This window comes from Urocitellus parryii, chromosome 13 (assembly GCF_045843805.1).
Source record: "Urocitellus parryii isolate mUroPar1 chromosome 13, mUroPar1.hap1, whole genome shotgun sequence".
In the NCBI taxonomy this organism is placed as follows: Eukaryota; Metazoa; Chordata; class Mammalia; order Rodentia; family Sciuridae; genus Urocitellus; species Urocitellus parryii.
Window position 1 is genome coordinate 27629480 of NC_135543.1, and position 15124 is coordinate 27644603.

Consider the following 15124-nt stretch of genomic DNA (forward strand, 5'->3'; position numbering starts at 1 on the left):
CTGATGCTGTGCGTATCCCAAGACTTGAAGGGTGGTCACGTGCTGGCGATTTTATGGGAGGCAATGGAGGAACTTGGACACGCGCATGTGCAAAGGCTCTTGAAAAAAGTGGAATGGAGTCAAGGATGAAAAGAGAGAGAAGCGTAGGCCAGAGCCTTCCAGCTTTGCTCCAGAAAACAGGGTTTTGAGAATCTGAAATTCAAACTTGGATTCCCAGGTTCATGCAAAAGTATATTTATCAATGAAAGAGAAGGCAGCATATTGTATCTGACATTTGTCGTCTTGATTTATAACCCTTCCCTGTCCAGCCAGATGGCATATGGAAGCCTCCATATGTACTCATGTCCTGGACCTGAAAATGCTAGGAAAGGGTCTCTGCAAAGGGCAGAGGCAGAAGGTGACATTGGTCTCTGTGTCATCTGCATCAATCCCAGTCTTTCTCTGGCCTTTCCCCTTGGGATGGTATTTGAAGCAACTTACCTCTCAGACCTCCTCAGCCCAAGAGTCAAGAATGGTTCTCTTACAATAAGAAGCCTGAAGACTTAGGGGACATTCTGGACCCAATCTACTGTCCTTAACCTCCCTTCCTCCACTATCTCCCTCTATGAACTTTCTATATGGCAGTGCCAGCCCCTTCCCTATTCCTGGCTCCTCTCCCTTCCGCTTTCCTCCACCAGACACATGTGACCATGAGTGCATACACATGCACACACGCATGCACACATGTTCATGTGGGTGAACAGTTTCCTTCCTCTCAAATTACTCACAACATTTATTCTGTCTTGAATATCATTCCCTCATCCAAGTCACACTTTTTTTTTTTTCAGTCCTGGGAATTGAACCCCAGGCCTTGCACACGCTAGTCAAGTGCTCTACCAACAAGGTACATTCCCACACTAAATCCTACCCAATTAAAAAGATGTACTTCAAGTTCAACATCTTAGATACACTTCATTAATTTATTTCCTGCCTAACCATATATCAGGCCCTAGGTTTTAGCCATGGAGATATATTTTCCCCTATTTTAACGCACCCTGACTTTTATTGTTCCAATTTTGAATTTGTATAGCATCAACACTTCCAGAGTTTAACAAATTTTCTATACTATTCTCCAATTTTTCCCAGTTGTACATTTTGTCTCGGAGTCTGTATTTCTGCAGATGCATTTCTGGTGAGCACGAGCCACTTAGTGGGAGATGGCCACTTTCCATCTCCCATTATTGTCCAGCAGAATTTAGTGGCATAAAGTTGATGTGTAGCAAGAATACATTGATTAAGTGATAGGCAGATTGATGGAGGGATGGATTGATTTGCTGCCAAACCCCCCTCCCATGCAAGGGAATCTTCAGAGAGCATGGGTGGTCTGCCTTTGATTCTTCTTTTGCCACTTTTTATCATTCCACAGGACTATTTCTGATCTATTATGTAGCTCTCATGTCAGAATTTATTTCAATCCCATTGAGTGTATTGATATTTTGGCCTGAATTCTTACTAAGAATGATTTTGTTATACTAACTTTAAGATTTTTATTTGTAATTTATAACAAATTACTCTTGTAGACAAGCATTTGCTGAAATAAATATGTTCAGCTATTTATTGGTTCTTATTATTTCCACATGATGTTTGGTTTGCTTTTCTAGCATCTCTCCTAGTGGGTCTGGAATTCCTGTTTCTATCTCTCTTCTTCTAGGAAACAGCTGGTATTAGAGCAATGAGTCTCAAAAGTATGGTCCCTGGCCAGCACCATCAGTGCCCCTGGAAATTTGTTAGAAATGCAATTATTAGAACCCAGCTCAGAGCACCAGTTGAACTAGCCCTCCAGGTGATTCTGACTCATGTTGAAGTTTGAGAACCTTTCAATTAGTTGAAAGAATGTTGAGCTGGCTGTGTAGACCCTGGATTTTGGCTCTGGCCCTATTATTAATAGACCATGGGACTCATTCTGAGTCTAGTTTCCTCACAACCATTTCTCTGTCTCGGTGTCTTTGGGAATAAAAATGGATCATTTTCCTTTTAGTTTCTTTTTTTTTTTGACTGGGGACATGGTGACAATAACTGATATTTCACAAAGTTGCCTATAGATCAAACAATTCATTGCATGCAGGCTCACAGCATTTTGTTTTAACCTCCCATAATCAAAGGAGCCCAGCCTCTCATTATTTTTCATTGGATTGTATTATTGAGGCATCTTGGTTTGACCATACATAGGTGTTATGACCCAGGGGGCAAAGCACACATATTTGTCCATACAGTATATTTGAAGTGACTGAATAAATCTTACATGTGATGGACAATAAACTCAGTAAAAGAAGCAGTTTCTGAGAACTGGAGAGGTCACATATTTGGTGTTGCACAAACAAAGAAGGGTTTTGAGTTGGGACTTCAAGCTGGCTATGGAGAAATGACATGTCAGCCTTTCCCAATCAGTCTGGGTAGATGAATGGCAGGATTAAACATGCAACCTAAATGGGGGTACAGAGTGGGGACAGTGAGTAGACCAAGGACCAGAAGTGTGTGTTAGGTAGAGCCAGTGTCAAGGGTCTTGGTAGTGGCAAAAGAATCTGGAAACTCTATGAGGGGCACTAGTATGAGAGGTCACTGGTCATGTAGATTTCTCCAGGGCTGGTGAGATATTTACCTGGTGGCATACTGGGGGCATCTCTTCATGTGCTTTCTGTAAGAAGCAAGACCTGAACCATGAACCCTATCTTGAGAAGTGCTTGGCTGGCTCAATGGAGCCAGTCTAAATACACAGGTGTTAATTGACTCCTAACAGTTTTAAAGACTAGTCTAAACACAGTTTCAGCCCCCCTGAGGGGAGGAAGCAAGTTCATCATGGCAGTAGTTCTGAGTTAGAATCGCTGGGGAGCTTTAAAAAAAATCCAAATCTGGATTTCGCCCCAGAGATTTTGATTTAATTGGTCCAGGGGTACATTGCATGGTTATGTTTTAAAAGCTTCCCCAAATGAGATTTTGATGTGCAGCCAGGGCTGTGACCCACCACACCCCAAGGGTTCAGATGTCATTGTAGATATCAAGCAAGGTTCCACTACCCCAGTGACCTGTACTGTGCTCTGCCCAGTACGGAAATGCTTCTGTATGGCAGATGTTGGTTGTCTCTGATTTCTGGTGGCTTTTGAAATAATGGAGTGATTGCCATGATCTTGGCAGGATGGAGAGTCTGGCAGACATGTGTGATCTTGGCTGCCATATTACAAAATATGGACCCAGAGGAGAAACATAAGCTATGGGCCCCCTGAGTGGACTAATGGTGGGACTCAGGGTGCAGCCTCTGAGGACTTCTGCATGGTGCCCAGAGACCCTAACTGTAAAAACATTGTCTGATTTCTTAGAATATTACAACCATCTCATGTTTATTTTTTATGCTCTCTTCTGCAGCCCCAAAGCAGCCACCAACAAATCCTTGGATTTGCCAAAGGACGGCAGGCTTATTGTCAGGGCCTGAGAAAAACTGGAGGCTTCATAGTGTCATGGCTGGAGAGAAGGATCCCAGGAACAGATAGCTTTCCAGAGGCAAGAGCAGAGCCAGATGGGGCAGAGACCCTCTTGGCTCCATTGTGTTTCAAAGTGCAACCAACCCAATACCCATCCCACAAAATTTATTAAATAAATGTTTGTCACATGGGCATGTGTCCTGTCTGGTCTCTACTCCTTATGGGTTGTGTATCCTTGAGCATGTTATTTATTTCCCTTGAACTCTCTACTTTCTCCCCTGTAAAGTGGAGTGAATACGTCTTTGGGTCTTTGGGAAGTGCTTCAATGCCACAGAAGAGTGTGACACAGCTAATGTGACACACTTGTAGTAAGTAATATATCATTTTCCTAAAGTCTCAAGTTTTAGCTTAAAAATTCATATAGGATATGCATTCATTCATTTGCTCATCACAATTTACCGAGTGTCTGCTATGTGAATGCCACCTACGGACTTGGGATTCAACCCAGAACAATAAAAAAGACCCTAGTCTCCTTATGTTCAAACAAATGCCACAGTTCCTCTGTATCTGTTTAACACAGCAAACAAGGAAATGTTATTCATAGCTTTAAGTCCCATAGCACTCTCCCTGCTCTTGCTTCACAATCAAGTTAGGTATTATATTGTGCTCCAGGAGCAGGTGTGTGGGCCAGGCCCTGGCCTGCATCCATGTTCTTGCTGTATTGCCCAGGCCCTAGCTGGAAGAACCCAGAATATGAATCCTGTGGGGATCAACCAGGGTGATGAAAGTCACAGTGCTTGAGGACTTCATCTTATTGTGCTTTGTAAATGTAAGAGATGGCTATGTTTTTTAAGAATTTTATGCTTCCAAGTTACTCATGTACTGTGTGCCAGAAAACATCAGATTTGGTGCCTAGAAGCTGTGCCTTTTCTCAAACGCTCTTACTCTTGAGTCACTCCCAGACCCTAGGATTTGAGCACACATAGCACTGCTGGACCTTGAGCAGGGTGCCTCATGATTTACCATTTGGGTTGACAACCAGATAAACCATGAAAAGCTTCATTTCAAGGTGAGGGTTTGAGGAGTCTGCAGCCTGGGTCTTCAAGAACGTGTGAGATGTCATAGAATTTTAGAGCTAAAGTAGTTAAGTGACATGTTTAAAGTCACACAACTACTAAGGGATGAGGCTGGGATGAGAACAGAGGGCTGTGCTCTTTCTATTTCCCTTCGCTTAAGGGACACTAACCACACGGACTGGTCCACATCAGCGCTCACCAGCTGATCCCCCTCAATGACACACACTTGCTACAGGATGAAAGATACTTTTTTTCCTGCTTATCTGGAACAAATTGATTCAGTTCCAATTCTTTCTTCATTTTTGACAACTCTACAATTTAGCACAGAAAAAAAAAAAGAGAGAGAGAGAAAAGTCAAAGAATTTTGCAATCTGAAAGGTCATTGCTGGGCTCTTAGTCAAATTCTCAGAGTAGAAGCAGGTACTACTGTGCTACTCTGGAGCCTGAGGAGGGAGACTCACTTGAGCCCAGGAACTTCAGACTTCCAGATTAGCCTGGGCCACAGCCAGATCCTAGCCCCCCCCGCCCCCCCCCCCCCCCCCGCCCAAGAAAAAGGTCAGAGGTGAGTAGGCAGCAAATAGAAGCTTGAAGACAGTATGTGACAAGCTCAAGGCCACATAGTTGGTCAGAAATAGCTGGGAAGTGTCCCGAGGACGCCTGCCTTCCATCCTTCTGTCATTTGGAGTGGGTTTTTGGTGTGTGTCTGCACTCTTGGCAGATAGATTGTTTAATGAGCCAAATAATTTTACCATAATGGCATGAGCATTTCATAGTAAATCAGGCCCATTGTCACTACTGCTTACCTAATTACCCACATATAGTCAGCCAGGGTGAACTTTCCCCTTGAAATCCCTATTTCATAGAATATTGATTTCCTAGATATATGGTTCTGAGATGGTTGTTGCTGGCCAGGAACGAGATAGGAAATCTAGATTAAATACACCCTGAGTTGGTTTTTATAGCACTGGATCCCTAAATCTTGAATTTTATTTTGTGAGGAGGAAGCTCCTAGTGGATTCGAAGGAATGAGAAGAGTAGAATTGGTATATTAATTGATAATGTAGACCAGAGTAAAGGGGTTGGTTCAAGGTTAAGAGATAATTTTTAGTTCAGTTAGGGAGGTTTGAGAGCATTTATAGGCTCTTGGTATGGAACCAGTGGAGAAGAAGGATTGGATTTAGACAGGAGGAGGGTGCAGTCTGTATTTTCTCAGACTGGAAGTAAGGGTGAGTGAAGATAGAAATAAATAGAGGGTTGAAACTGTGTGTTGAGGGGCAATGGGATGAAAGGGGTGAGTCTTGCGGGATGTAACTGAGGCCTGGTGTCCTCCTAACAAGTGAAATGTTGGAAGAGCAACTGGGGCTAGAATTAGCACCTGACATTTAGGGGGAAAATGGGGCAAAATGGGTACTTCTTCTTGTTCCCATCAAGCTTATTTAAACCCTCCTCAGTCTCTTAGGAGTGCCCTCAGAGCATGACATGCCACTTGCAATGAACTCATCTTCTTTTACTGCATTTAGCATTTGCTACCAATCCCACAGCACTCAGCACACTGCTCTCCCTAGCCCCAGGTGACTCCCACCAGCCTCCCTCAGGTGGGGTGGACTATGCTGCAGTCAGACCCCCAAGTCTCTGCGGATTCCAACAACCTAGGTTTAGTGCTTGCTCATACTAAATACTCGTCGTGGTCTAGGGGTTGGTGGGTGCTGGCCTCCGCTCTACATTCTCACTCAGGGACTCAGGCTGACAAAGGAACTGCCTTCCTGAATATTGCTGGTCCTCATACCAAAGAGAAAAGGATGCTTCCCCAGGTCTTGCTTTGGCAATTAGATGCTCCAGCTTGGACATGACCTGATGCTTTGCTCACAAACATTGGCCAGAACCACTCCTGTGGCTCTGCCTATCATTGATGAACAGGAAATGAAGTCAGACCATGTGCCCTGTGTGGGGAGGCCCAAAGATACTTAGCCAGCCACACTGAGGACTACCCTTCCCCTCCAGCCAGACTAGTCTCCTGCTTCTGGGGTAGAAGGCCACAGGGGCCAGCCAGAGAGCCAGTCACAGGTAGTGACACATTGTGTATGCCCTATTGCTGACTGTTACACAGTCTTACAGGCCAGAGGCCACAGGCCACAGAGCTCCTGAGGCAGAGCTGGTGAGGCATGAGGACGTAGTGGACACGAAGACTCTCTTAGCAAGACACAGAAAAGGGGCTGCTCATCAGGATCAGAATATCGCTGCTGCCTGTTTGAGTGTCTAGTTCCCCAGCGTCTCAGCATTGGAAGCTGGGCTCCTCCATGGTGGCTGGATGCAGGGACAAGGATAACTCAACACTTGGCTGATTTGATTGCAGGGAATTGAGTTTAAGAACTTGAGAAAGAATAGTCAGGTGCAGCCGATGGTCCCTCTTCTGACATAGGACCCTGAGGTGGTCTGTGAGAGACCATGGCTGCCTTTCTTCACATTTTTGTGGTCTTATCCAGAGTTGGGTGTGTTATTCATGGAATTACCCACACTTGCCTGTGAAGCAGGCTTTTCTTTAGGGCCCATCTTGAGGTCACTGACCATTTCGATTTTGAACCCAATAACTCCACCCCTGGTGGAGGCCCAGGGGCGGGTGGCTTGCTCCAGGCAGGAGTCTAGCGACAGGAATTCTGCCTCCCTCACACTCCAGAGTGCCCCACACTCGCCTGGCTAGTCCCTGACATAGGTCAGCTTTTTTTAAAAATAGGGCAAAGATAACCTCAACTCTTCAGAATTTAAGGAGCACTCTGACTCTTTTCGGGGTTTGAAGGCATTCCAGGTATTGAACGAAACGGAGATGCTTCCCTCTGTTCAAGGATACCAGCTGGAAATGAGCAGTTGGTTGAGCTGCCAAGCTAGCTTGCTCTCTATCAGTCAGGGTCCCTTTAAGATGCAAAAACTTGGAGGCAGAGGGGTCAAATACAGGCCAGTGGAAGTTTCCACACTCTGTGTCTGGGCCAGCATCTCTGTCTATCTCTGCTTGGAAAGAGGAGGGGGGGCTGTTCCCACAGATGGGGATTTATGAGTTCAGCCTGAGAGGGAGACATGGCCTGAATTCTCTGCAGGAGCAAGTGGATCGTTCCAGTGGCAAGAGTTAAGGAGAAAATTCAGAGCTGGTCCCCTCATCTGTGCAGGGTGATTCTTTGGCCCTTTCTCTCCGTGTTGGTGGTACAGGGGAGTGAGTCCCTTCTAGATCGCCTCAAATCCTCAGCTCCAATAAGTCACCAGACTCCCATTGACCAGATAAGACTGCAACACTGGTTGCCACTTGAAAGTATGTCACACAGACAGACAATAAACATACTTTGAAATCTTCCCAGCTTCTAGCCCTCACCAACACGTCTCATGAACCTGACCTGGGAAAAGCTAGAAGCATTCTCAAGCCAAGCTGCCCTGCAGTTACCAGTTAGTGAAGAGAGAATCTTCCCACCTCCAGGATTCATTTTTTAATACACTGAAGTAATACACTCAGGTCGAGGCGGAGATTGAACAAGAATCAGAGATCAGCAAACTGCTGGATGATGCATTAACTGGGGGAGGAGGGACAGTCACAAGGAAAGAAGTCTGGCAAGGAGGCTGGGGTGAGTGGTGACATGGATGTGGTGTGTGTGTGTGTGTGTGTGTGTGTACACATGTTGGGGTAACAGTAGGGAAAGAGTAGCCATTACTTTTCTATTTAGAGGATTTTTAAGTGTTCCCAAGTTTTAGGGGATCTGGCTAAGTTTCTGTGCATATGGGAGGATTATTCTATTTTCTTCCATGAACACAGTGTATCATGATGGTTAAGAACACATACTCTGAAGTCAGACTATTTGAATTTAAAACCTGGGCCTGCTACTTCTAGTTGTGTCCCTTGGGAAAACTCTCTAAATTCATCAAATGTCAGTTTCCCTGTCTGTAGAATGGGTGATCAGAGAAGTGACAGTATGGAGTTGGGACTGCTGAGACCCCAGCACAGGGTAGGAAATTCAAAGTTACTATGACTATTCCTTGTTTTGTTATTTGAACTGATATTAGGTTATTCCACATTATTTCCTTCCCTGAAAAAGTGGGTAAACCATCTAAAGTTCTTACTTCTGCAACAGAGGTGACCCACCCCTGCTTTGTTTCCTTAAGGAGCAGTGCTCTGTCATTGAAGCAAAACCCACATCTTTCCTTAACTCATCCTCTACTTGACACTCTGGTGCCTTGTGACTTTGCATGGGGACAGAGCTGGAGCTGAAGAGCTAGGGCAAAAGGGCAAGGCAAGAGTCAGGGCTGGCTGGGATGATTTATAACAGCAGAGTGACCCCTTAGGAGGAGGAGGTAGAGGGCCATCACATTCACTGGCATTTCTTCCTGTCCTGGAAGGGCGCTCTACCTGGGGAGATGAGGGTCAGGGCACACTGCTGCAGCCCTGGAGAGCAGCTAGAGGCTGTAGGTGGGTAGGAACTTTTATCCGTGGGGGAGAGCATCCTGGAGGCCTGGGGATAGCTTGAGTTCCATCACTGGCTAAATGTGGAACCCTGGGTGAGTTGTCTCACTTTTTGGGTCTCAGCATCATCTGTCAGACTTATGACCACCATGATTCAAGGCCACTTCCCCTGCAGACTTCATGCTCATCTTTAATTCCTCCCCACTCACATGAGCATACGACATAGGCTTATAGTGAGGCACACGTGTACCCAGAGAGTGTATCTCATGTAAGTGTGCATGAACATGTGTATGCACAAACACATCACATGGATACATGAGAATGCTTCCTCGGTCATCTTGATCATATCCAGCTCAAATTCTACCTTCTGCCTTCCTGGCCCTTCCCAGCCCAGCTTAATCACCTGCCTGTCTGCTTTTTAAGTCTGCACCATACAAAATCCCACTTCAATTTCTTTGTCCATTTTTGGCTGTTTGTGGTTCCGGGCCATTTCTGTCCTCCAAATGCATAGCTGATTCCCTGACAGCTCTGGTTTAGGGTTCTCCCTCCCTCATCTGCCTCGTGCATGTCCTATCATGCTAATGCCGCTTCAACTTATCAGCACAATGTGTTTACAAGGTCATTCTGTTTTTATGTAGTTGGTGAAAGTGAGATTATTTTAACCATAATCTGTTCATAATACCATTTCTTTCATCACTGATCTCTCCCATCCTATCTCTCTTGTTTTATGTGCCATTGGAGTGGCACTTTGGAGACTAGTACGTGGCAGTTGAGTTGTGCGTGTGTTTGGTATGGGTTCAGTCAGATGCGTTCACAGGGTGTGTAGTCACCTCTCTGTAATTCACGAGTCGCTAGCTGGCAAGTGTAGGAAAGGCTTCAAGGACCACTCCTGACACCCACTGTACAGATGGTTTCTGTGTGGAGCAGAGGGGAACCTGCAGTGTGGGGTGGTGCATGCTTGTGTCCTGCCATGCCCAGCCCTGGAAGTGGATGGGAAAGAGAAACAAAGGTTCTAAAATGAATGGATCCAGAAGCTGCTTGGTAGGAAATTCCTCCAGTCATCAGGTGTGTGAAGTCATAAGCAGAGGATTCTCATCACTGCCTCGTCAAAGTGAAAGTTCTCTCTTGTCAAGAATATACTCAATCATGCAAAGTAATACAATTACAAATGCACTATTCATCTTGTTTCTTTTTTGATGGGAATTACTGACACAGAATTTATCAGAATCCCCATGTTTAAATGTCTTGCTGATTTGACAGGAAATACCGACATTGATGGAGATAACATAAAACTCATTATACGCCACTACAATGAGGACATCGATGACAATCTGGTTAGTAAGTTTCATAAATTCAAAGAGCATTTTAGATTTGTCGCTATAATAGAAAAATTGAAATGCCCTGAAAATCTCATAGCTCATATATGAAAGATATTCGAAAGAGGTTTTTGCAAAGGTAATAGCAATCCCGAAAATTCACATGGCACTACCGATGACAAATTACAAGGCTGAAAGACACCTTTCCAAACTGTGAATAATAAAGTACAAAATTTGATCAACTTGTTAGAGGGGAGACTGAATTATCTTCCTATTCTCTCTATAAAACTAATATTGAAAAATTATAGTCATTTAAAGATGATCAAAGCACTTGTAGCTAAAAAAATGTAGAAGGAAAATATTACAGATGTGCTAGTTGTTCTAGATTGGGTGTTGCCTGTGGGATTTGTCGGCTGCTTAAAATGTGTAGTTTGTAGTGACTTTTCTCTTTCTTAGTTAAATTCCACTTTCAAACATAATTTAGGATTCATAATTTTGAATTCTTGTGTTTCAGGAGATTCCCCCTAGTTTGTAAAAGTTTCGGGCCTCACAGACTGGTTCTGCCCTGTGTCTCCTCAGCCTGCACAGAGCACCACTCTCTCTCCCAGCTGCACGCTAGCCTGTGGCTGCCACCACAGGGGACATGGGAACAGGGTGGCATTGTTGAAGCACTCACCACAACCAGTGGGGAATGTGGCTCTTGCTGACATCACACATCCATGGAGACCACCTGCCTCTTATTCTACCAAGGGAAAAACTTTTTGTCACACCGACTCAAAGGGCCCCAAACCACCTTCCCACAAACCGTCTTGTCAGGGCCTGGCTGGGCCTTGCCAGCCCCCCTACATTTCCTTTTAATAAAATTTAATGTTTTCATTTTCAAAGACCTAGAAAATCCAAACACTTTTTAAAAGCCCTGAGGAACTATAAAAATTAATAGCACAGGGATAATTTCTTTTTCAGTGGCGACTCAATTAAACCTGCCAAAGTCAGACAGTGTGATTTAAATGCACCACTCGCAGGGGGACCAGAGCAGAGCAGGCAAACAGGGAATGAAACAATAATATTTACCAATTACCCTCTTGGATGTTTCCCACCCGGGCCCCTTCCCCCCAGGGAGAATTTTTTCCTTCCCTCCCTCCTCTCTGGGGGCCAGGGCTCAGCATCCCTAATTGTTTTCTCCTTGAATGGCCACATTGCTATCAACAAGTGACTGAACTTCTTCTTCTCTCAGGGTAATGGAAAAATACCACCCGGGCTTGCTGCCCGGGGCAACAGGCCACATGGACATCATCCCGAATGTGGGGCTGAGCTCAACTTTGGAAGAATAGTTCCAAGTTCATCCCAGCCAGACACTCCAGCCAGACCAGACATCTCACATTCCATGCCGAGTCCTGCCCTGGGGCACTTGTTTCTGCTGTTCCTCCCATCAGGATGTCCCTCTCTCCTAGGCATTGAACCCTTACCCCTGAGCGCTTAACTCCTAGATTTTCTTTGAGGCCCCTGTCAAGATGGAGTTCTTTTGGGGAAGCTTTCCTGGAAAAGCCCATAGTCATGTAGTTTCTCCCCTTACTCTATCTGCTTTCAGATTTCCTCCTTCAAATCAACTGCACCTTTTCTTAATTATGTTGGGGGCTGTCTGGACACTGCTCCAGAGCTTTCCATATACAGCCTTACACCATGCTTCTCGCTCCTGCTGGACTGTCAGTTCCACAGAGGTAGGACCTCCTCTGTATGCACCCTTCGCATAATTCAGTGCATTTAGTTTGGGGTTCTGCATCCCACCAAAGCTTTCTAATTGCATTTGAGCAGGAATGGAGAATTTTGACATTTTCTCTATACCAGGAGGGATTGTCTGCCTCAGGAAATAGGTACAGGTACAAGGAGCTCAGTGCTATGATTTTTAGACAGAAAAAATTAAAAAAAAAAAAGAAAACAAAACCTGAGAACAATGTTCATCAATGAAGAATGAGTAATAAAAAGGAAAACACAGTGATTTGTCACAAAGCATTAAAATAAAGAAATGGAGTTGAATCCTTAATATGTATAGATCTCTGAGACAGAAATGTTTGAGACAATATGTTTGTTACAATGCAATTACCTAAACTCAGCACCTCACCAGCCAGTACTACATAGTGTTCTATGGATCCATATGAACACAGGCATATATGAATATGGGGGTGAGGAATAGATCCATGCAGTTCATAGTGGGGGCTACTGCCAGAGTGGGAGCTACTGCCAGAGTGGGAAGAAGGGGAATGGGGAGTAGGACCCAAGAGTTTTTGATTCCTCTAGATGTTTTTTTTTTTTCTTTCCACTATAAAAATCTGGTGCAAATAAAAGGCAGTTAACATTCGGCATTGGTGCTTGGTGAGGTCGTGAGTTTGTCAGTGAGGTAGAGATGGTAGGCTGCCCACCTGCCTCTGAGTTCTCTTGGCACAGCACATGGCTGGACCCATTCCCACCTCCTCTGCAATGGGCCGCAGCTGGGTGACCTCAGGCAGGTTGGAGAATGTGGGAGGAGGTGATGGATGGCACCTTGAAATCGGGCCCTTGGAACACCCAGCCTGGGGTCAGCAGCCCTGGCAGGGGAAACCAGCTGTTGGTTTTGTTGTCACCCCTTGCAAGGAGCATCCCCAGACAAAGCTGGACTGTACTGTAGAGAAGGAAGGAAGACCCCTGAGCAAAGTTCCAGGATCTTCTGCTGCCTATGGATGATGGTGGGCCCCACACACAGGTGCTTTGCCCTTTGACTCACCTTGGTTGACTTTCTTACTGTCCCTGAAATATATCTGGCTCATTCCTGATTTGGTGGAATGTCCTCACTACAGCTTCTGCTTTTATAGCACATATTCAACTATAGAACCCTCTGCCTAGCTCAAGTCTCTGTTCCTGGTGACTGTGCTCCTACCAGCTCTCATTCCCTGCCCCCTCCTTCCTGCCCAGTACTGTTCTCTGCAGGGCTTCTTTTGACTCTAGCCACCCTGGTGACAGGGACAATGCCTTATCTTTGTGTCTCTCTGTCAGCGAATGACATACTGTTGACTATCTTGGTGCTAAGCAGAAAAGATGAGAATAACAGCATCTAACCCCATGTTCCTCTGGGAGTCTGATGGGTTTACTACATTGTTCTTCTCGCTCAGTTAAAAGGTTCCACTTCAACTACTCCTTTCGGTTTTTCCCACTCTGCCATTTCTTGCCTCCTGAGTGCTCTGTGTCTCTCCCCACCCCTGGGATTTCAGTGCTTCCTGCCCCACACTGTGGCAGTTTAAGTGCCTTGTTTTTTTCTTTTATAATAAAACCCTGCCAGGGAATTGAGTATATTTAGCTTGCAATCCCTGTGCTGTCTTTCTAGCTAGCACAATACTGGGCACAGAAGGGAACTTAGACATCCCTGTTGATGGGTTGGGAAGACAGAATCTTTAGGAGAACCATGGCTGGCCACAATTAAATATATAATTCAAAATAGCTAGTAGAGAAGAGTTGGAGTGTTTCCTACACAAGGGTGATGGATATGCTAATTATCCTGATCTGATCATTACATGTTGTATACATATGCTGAAATGTCACACTGGACCCCACAAATAGGTACAATTATTATGAGTCAATTAAACATGAAAAATATTAAACACCTAAGAATGTAGAGAGTACTGGTTTCCCGGTCCTTGAGGACTGCACAGCAAGCAAAGAGCCTGCCTGCTGTCACCTACACTTTCCTGAGCACTTGCAGGTGCAGGCCCGATGTCATAGTCTATTGTAGCAGAAAGCTGGCTAAACTCAGGTTTGATATGTTATTTTGCATTTATTTGAAATACATGGAAATGCTTTCTTTTTGTAAGAGTATCCTAAAGATCTCTCATGTGCATGAAGTTTTTATACTTAATGCTGGCAATAGTAGCATGGGTGGTGTGCTCCCAGTGTGCTCCCATGGGTGGTGTGCTACCAGTGTGCCCCTCTATGTTACAAACAACTGCCAACATCACTTTTGGATCGCACACCCAACTCATTTTTGAATCTAACTGTATATGGATTGCATGCAAGGTCATAGGTACGTATATAAAAATCATATTGCACAAATATCAATACGGAATTCTAAAGCACCTAGAAAATATAATAACACACATTATCTTGTTTAATCTTTACATGGATTCCATGATTTCGGTACTTAGCATTATCTTCATTTTGCAGAAAAGGAAACCAAGATAAGGAATGATTAAGTAAATTGCTCATGATCACTTAGCTGGTAGGTGACCAAGGTAAGACTTGAACTCAGGTCTGCTTGAAGGCCTTGCTCTCTATGCTCTGCTGGAGGAATCTAAACAGCGCAGGGAGGGAGGTCTGTCAGGAACACTAATGAGAAAATTTCTCCTTTGGGGCAAGAGTGTAAAAGGCTCCTTTTATCTCTACAGGCCTATGATGTGGTCTCTGGGGTTTTTAGGCAAACACTGAAACACAATAAGGTGGGTCCTGGGGACTGAATGCCAGTGTCCCCCAAATTCATGTTAATATCTCAACCCCCTTAAATTGATGATGAGGGGCTTTAGAGAGATGATTAGGTCAGGAGGGAGGTCCTCTCATGAATGGGATTAGTGCTCTCATAAAAGGGACACTAAATAGCTATCTTGCCCCTTTCATCAAGTGAGGTTTTAACAAGGAGAAGTTGCATCTGAAACCCAGAAAAGGCCCTCTCTAGAATCCAACCATGCTGGCACCCTTGACCTCAGACTTTCAGCCTCCAGAACTGTGAGAAATAAATTTATTTTATTTATAAGCCACTTGGACTCTGGTAATTTGTTATGGAAGTCTGCATGGATTAAGACAGTGGGCCACCCTGTGCAA

General features: G+C 44.7%; 1 long non-coding RNA gene across 1 annotated transcript; it reads left to right on the plus strand.

Annotated features, from left to right (window-relative positions):
- Positions 1-8052: 8052 nt before the first annotated feature.
- On the plus strand, positions 8053-12185 carry LOC113189712 (uncharacterized). The gene is made up of 3 exons (XR_003301682.1): positions 8053-8136; positions 10230-10303; positions 11520-12185. It is a non-coding gene; the product is annotated as an uncharacterized LOC113189712 (long non-coding RNA).
- The last annotated feature ends 2939 nt before the right edge of the window (positions 12186-15124 follow it).